General features: G+C 34.4%; 1 pseudogene; it reads left to right on the top strand.

The window, feature by feature from the left end:
- Window positions 1-3,410: 3,410 nt before the first annotated feature.
- Window positions 3,411-4,291, top strand: LOC145089604 (uncharacterized; annotated as a pseudogene).
- The last annotated feature ends 2,114 nt before the right edge of the window (window positions 4,292-6,405 follow it).

Consider the following 6,405-nt stretch of genomic DNA (forward strand, 5'->3'; position numbering starts at 1 on the left):
TGCGTAAATCACTTCTCGGACATATATAGTTGATCATGCTATATCCCTCCCAGACTTGATTCACATATACCAAGGCATACTCATGGTGTACAACTCTTCTTCTTTTACTTTATGTTCTCCTAGTTATGACACTACGCGAGTATGTAATGCATGCAGATATACTTTTAAACGAGAAAACTATTTATTTTCTAAAAGTATTACCCGTTAAAATGTTTTAAAGTCAGAGACTTTTAGTCCCAAATGTGTTTATAGTTCGTATATCTTATGTGGTTTGATATACTTAATTCACTATAAACCGTGCTTAGGTACCAATCTGTCACACCCCCAAACCAAGGATGGCGGAAACGTCCGAGGGTGCAGGACTTCATGTATAGTATCATAACCACAATTGCAATAGTAATTGAAGCAAACACAACCAACATATATATAATTGAAAGAGTTACATCATTGTATGAATTATATGTTTCCGAATCAATTACAATATGTTGACAAAATATGAAATGTTGACGCCTTAACGTCCCATCCTCAAAATGCACTTTGATACATGTTTAGTGATTTCCTGAGAATACAAGTTGTTTGAAAAAGTGTCAACACAAAGGTTGGTGAGTTCATAAGCTTTTGTTTTGAAAACTTGATAAAAGCCTTTCTCTTGTAAGTGTCATGTTTGTTTCAGAAAAATCCAATATTTTCCCTAAAATGTGTAATGTAGTCTTATATCCGAAGACCAAAATGTATAAGAAACCTCTCTTACCGATAGGAAATGATGTAAGTTTAAATTGTCATAAACGTATTTGAATTCGATGAAATTCCCATAAATTCTTATGTTTGTTAATACTTTCTGTGAGTTATTATAACCATGCTATGACCTAGTTGGCTTGAAATGACGTTCTTCAGGCGTTGGAAATGTTATGACATTTGTCACCTCAGACCTGCCGGTCTAGCTGTTGCATGCAGCTCAGGTGTGGGTTTGTCAATCCCAATATAGATCTATGTACAATTATCACGCTCTCCCTCCAGGAGACTCTGGTTACAATACATGACTTAATGGTAAATATGAAGCGAGTGTCTCACAAAGTTATTAACGAATTTATGTGTAATGTAATGAAAATCCCTTTTTGTATAAATGTACCCTTTTGAAATGTATGCATTACGTGGTGTATCATAAACTATACCTATTATAGTTTATCAAACCAAGGGTATTAGTAATGTACGTAAACTATCTTTAACATAGTTTATTCGAATTTTCGTATGAAATGGATGTACTTTGATTATAATTTGTTATCTTTTATATATGTATCAAAATCCATTTATAAACTGATGTATGTCTATATACTAAGACAAAATGTCATTTAATGCAATAACATATAATCACATAAAGATATACACCTTGCTCAACATGTTACAAGGTGTAATGAAATTGATAGTATTTTTCTGTTGTTAACAATTTCTATTGCTGTTCTTAGAAAATTGTAGAAAAATCATCAAAGGTCCAAATCAGAATCCGTAAATTCTGAGAGTTTGGAAAATGAGTCTAGTTTGTTCATAAATTTTCTCATGATTTTCCGTAACCTCCAACTTAGGTGAAAACGTCCATAATCACAGACTGGTCCGGATTGCTTTTCAAAATGATAGATAGTTTTGTAAAAATCACCATAAATCGTAGAAAAATCGTGTGGAGATGTGCAAGTAGTAATTTTAAAGATAAGAATTGGAACTACAAGAACCTAAAAGAGTTTTGAAAACTAAAATGTTTAAGTTGTCCAAAACAGTCCGTGAATGGAGTTGAACTTTTCTGATGAAGGCTGTTATATGAGTTTAGTTGTGTTCTAGGTGTTTGAACTTGTATTCCCCCCACCCCCCCCCCCTTAAAACTTAAGATAAACATGAAACGATTGGGGTATGAACTCACCTTATGTGATTTCAGTGGGTGAATGTTGAAGAAATGAAGTGTTTAACTCAAGAACACTTGAAGGATCACTTGAAGATTTGAGAATCTAACACAATAATGATGGAGTTTGTGTAAGGAATCAATGATTTGTGTAAAAGGAGATGTAATGACCATAAGGAGGGTGATTATACTTACCAAATGAAGATGAAAAGCTTGAAAGATGGCTTGGAAATCTCGAAATTATATGAGAGAATTTGAGAGAAAAGATGTGTTTGATCTTTTGGTGAAATGAAAGCAAGTGAGTGAAAATGAGGAGAGAGGATGAGTGTCCAGCCTTAGTAGTGTGGAAAAAGTTAGTTTAATGATGAAAAAGTACAATGATAAGACCTGGGTATGGTGGGAGGAGTATGGCTGGTCATGGAGTGGGTGTGAGAGGTTGCTTGTGTCATAAGTTAAAGATAAGTCAATACTCCACCTCCTTGTACTTTACCCACTAAGTTTTATTATTTAAATAAAGATTTTCATGAAAATATGATTAAATTATGAATATTTAGGGTTTATTATGTTAAAATACGAGTTTGAGTGAAAATCCCGCGTTAAAATCACGAAAAACGGGCTTAAAATGTTAAAAATATTGAAAATGGGTGAAAAGTGTCAAAAATCCGAAGTCTGGTCGGAGGTTTGGCTTCTGATGCTTGGAACCGAAAGTAGAAGAAAAGGAGACCGAAAGTGCAGAAGAAGGAACCGAGAGCGAGGCTCGGTCTCGATAGCCATAAGCGAGGCTCGGTCGGAGGAGGGGAACCGAGAGGTAGGTTCGGCCCGAGAGGCTTCGCCTCTTCCCAGTTCGGTCCGAGAGACTTCGCCTTTCCTAGTTTCGGCCCGAGAGGCTTCGCCTCTTTCCAGTTTCAGTCCAAGAGGCTTCTAAGGCTCGGTTTCGGTTCTTTCTTGGTTTCGGCTTCCAGGTCTCGATCTCGGTCTCGGCCTCGGCCTCCAAGAGGAGTTTCGGCTCCTTGAGGCTGATTTTCGCGTTTTTACCCCGTTTTAAGCCGTTTTTGACCCAGTTAAGAGTCGGGATGGCCCGAAAGACTATGAAAAGTTACTGGAACTTTTGGGAGAGATTTGGGAGAGATTTCTAGTAAAAAGAGATATGGTGAAAACGATTAAGAGAGGTTTCGTTTGTGACCTTCTAGAGTGTCCGGCTTCGCAATACAAGGTCCGTAAACCCCATTATGCCATGTTTTAGTGTCTTACACACTCCCAATGAGTATGAAATAGTGGTTTATCGCTTTGGTTCAATGTTTAGTGCATTTAGGGTTTAGGAAATTCAACCACACGTATTTTCCAAATGATGTTTTCTCATTAAAATGGCGGGTTGTTGAGTAATTACACAATGTAAACCCTAATACACAAGGGCTAATTGAGTCGTCCGGCTTGACTGGTTGACTTTGTTTGACTTTGCCTTGACCTGAAATTGACTATTTTCACAATTGAGTTCATTGAAACCAGAAGCCAAGAACCAAATATGGAAGGAGGACATCGCGCCAACTATGCTGAAATCACTCGAAATGGGGCTTCTGCTAACCCTAATACAATCAAGGATCATTGTGATTTCCATGTTAATAGTTATTATCAAAAGAAAGGTCAAGTTCTAGGGAGCTGTGATTTATCAGGCACGGTTACTATTAGCCAAACACCCCCTTCTGGTGACTCTCCTTTGAATTTACTATCCTACCCTCTCCACATTTATGTATTCTCATTTATGTTGTGTTTCTTGATGATTTACAGGTGCAGATTCTGTTTGTTATTCTGGGAACCCTAGGTATAATATCTTCCCATATTAATTGGATTATAATTTTACGTATTTTAAGTGATAATTAAGCTATTTTTCAGTGCTTCTTTCTGTTAAGACTTAAGATATATTGTTAAAATTTAAACCATTGTATATGATTGTGTTCAAAGTTGATCAATTCTTCAAAGTGCATGCTTATTTGTCTTTTTTTTCTTTTTCTTGAAAAAAGATGGTTTGTCTATAATGACTAAAGAGTATGGTCTTGAAAGTTATTCACTATTTTCCTTTTGTTTTAAACATTGCAGTACTTCAACTCCAACACCACTAGCAACTGGAACCGGAGCCCCAACCCCAGGAACCAGAATTGGAACCCAAAACCCGGAACCAGAACCGGAACTGGAACTCTAGGGACCATAATCGGAACCGGAACTGGAACTCCAGGGACTGGGACTGAAAATGGAACTCCAGGGACCGAAACCGGAACTGGAATGGGAACTAGAACTGGGAGTGGCACAGCGCCTGGAATCAGTGTGAATCCGTAAAATGGACTTTGGCCAACAGGGACAAATGGGTTTGACAACAGTGGTTGTGTGTCTATTTGTATGAAAAGATAAATCAAAAAAATATGTGGCTTCTGCTTACTAATTACTAATTCTTAGGACAGTAACTTCACTTTGCATTCATATTTTACATGAGTCAGATAATGAATCCATCATCTTCAAATGTAGTGGTTTTGCTTTTAGGGGTTTGATTTCATGGATGTAATGGAATTGCTTGGTGATTATGTTGTGTTGCCTTTGCCATCTATTTAGATAAACAACAACAACATGTTTTAATTTAATTGGTAATGTTTTTCTATTCTAATCGTTTTAACGTATTATAATTTGATGGTGAACTATCGTAATGGATTTTTTTAGCAAAGTGTATTACAAAAGTATATTCTATCTTTAACGTGCAGTAAGTAGATTGCCTAAAATGAGAATTGGGTTAAAGTATGTTACTATTTTTGAGCATTCACCTTAAAAATACCAGAAATGTTCCCACCGTTACTTCTCACTTTTTTATGTTATTAAGGTACTTCTTTAGATTTTATGTATAAAAAAAAAAATCATAAAATGCAATACAAAATCAATTCCTTTGGTGTTATCCAACCCCGCAACGCAGGGATTCTTCCATAGTTGGTATTTTATTTACAAACTGAAAACATGTTAGTAACCAATGTGTAAATAATAACAATTCTTAGACCAACTATTTTGTGTCTTACGTTTTATTTGGAATACGTATTTAAAATATGACTTGTAGGCTTTCACTATCTTTCTAATTTTTCAAAGGATCTCCACCTAATACTACTTTGTATCTACTCTAATAATGAATGTTTTTTTTCTTTGTCACTTGTCAAACTCTCATTCAATTTGTCAAATATCATTTTGTGGTTATTTTAAATTAATTTTTATTCTATATGTCATTTTATGGTTTTTCTATTTTATTAATTCCACATAGTATTTAAATGCAATAATAAACGCATATTAAATTTTTTAATGAACTTTCCCTTTAATTTCAAAATTATTAAATTAAAGCTTCATTAATTTCTTTTATTTATTTATCTAAATTATTGTTTAAACTTAGAGAGAAAAAAACACTTTAATTTTTATAATTCAATATTTTTCTTATTTTTCTTATAAACTCAAACTTCTCAAACGTTTAGAATTTTATATTTAATTTTTTTTTTTAAATAAATTCATGTAATACATGGATCTCATACCTAATTTATAATATAATCTTGTGTTTTCTTAAAAATACACGATTTTAAGTAATTTCCAAAAATATATATTATATGTATTAAGCTCCATGGAAGCCATACCTCAGACGTAATCACCCATGGAATCCCTCTCAAGCTCAATGAATCGGATCCTTTAAAAACCTGCCTACAATTCATCTAATAATTTAAATTCATAGATATAAAAGTTGGAAATTGAATTATCATGCCACATAAAGTTGAGCATTGATCAGTGTAGAATACCAATACCCAACAAGTGCCAAAATAGGGCTTAACCCTTTATTCTGTTGAAGGTGGTCTGTAGAGGTAAATTAGACTTTTTTTTCGTGATTTTTGGGCCAGAAAATAAAACAGAAGTGGAGATTAATTTTTTATTCAATAAACAAACCTGTAGGAAAAATGATGTCCCGAGAAGCAAACAACCCAAGCAAGTTCCAACAGCAGAAACCTTAAGGGAAAAAAAAAAAAAAAAAAAAAAAAGAAAAAAAAAACAATTTTATCTATGGGCTGAAATGGTGTCTCCAAATTTGACATCTAATTGGTAGGAATGGTTTACCCATATGCCTGTATTGCCATTTCCTAAATTTTGACACCATACCAACATACAAAACTAACTTCCTTGAAGTGCCTGTATTGCTGTTGCTACCCATGTTGACGTTATACTTCATTTTTTACTCAAATCATTCAATAAAATTACATCCCACCCTATCTCCACCTATAATAAATTCAATCATATTACAATTATAATGATTAATTGCTTCCTCAATCCAACTGCAAAAATACGAAGGGAAAAATAATAACTCACATATAGGTATATCGGCCTATTCGCCATATCAAAAATCATAGAGTTGGCAACAAGCTCCCCGTATCATCACTCTCTAGTATTAGCATGCTCTACACACACAACGATTTGCTACGATATTCCCCTTCATAAATGCTCACTCGTACATA

This window comes from Lactuca serriola, chromosome 2 (assembly GCF_051521515.1).
Source record: "Lactuca serriola cultivar US96UC23 chromosome 2, Lser_US96UC23_V15, whole genome shotgun sequence".
Classification (NCBI taxonomy): Eukaryota; Viridiplantae; Streptophyta; class Magnoliopsida; order Asterales; family Asteraceae; genus Lactuca; species Lactuca serriola.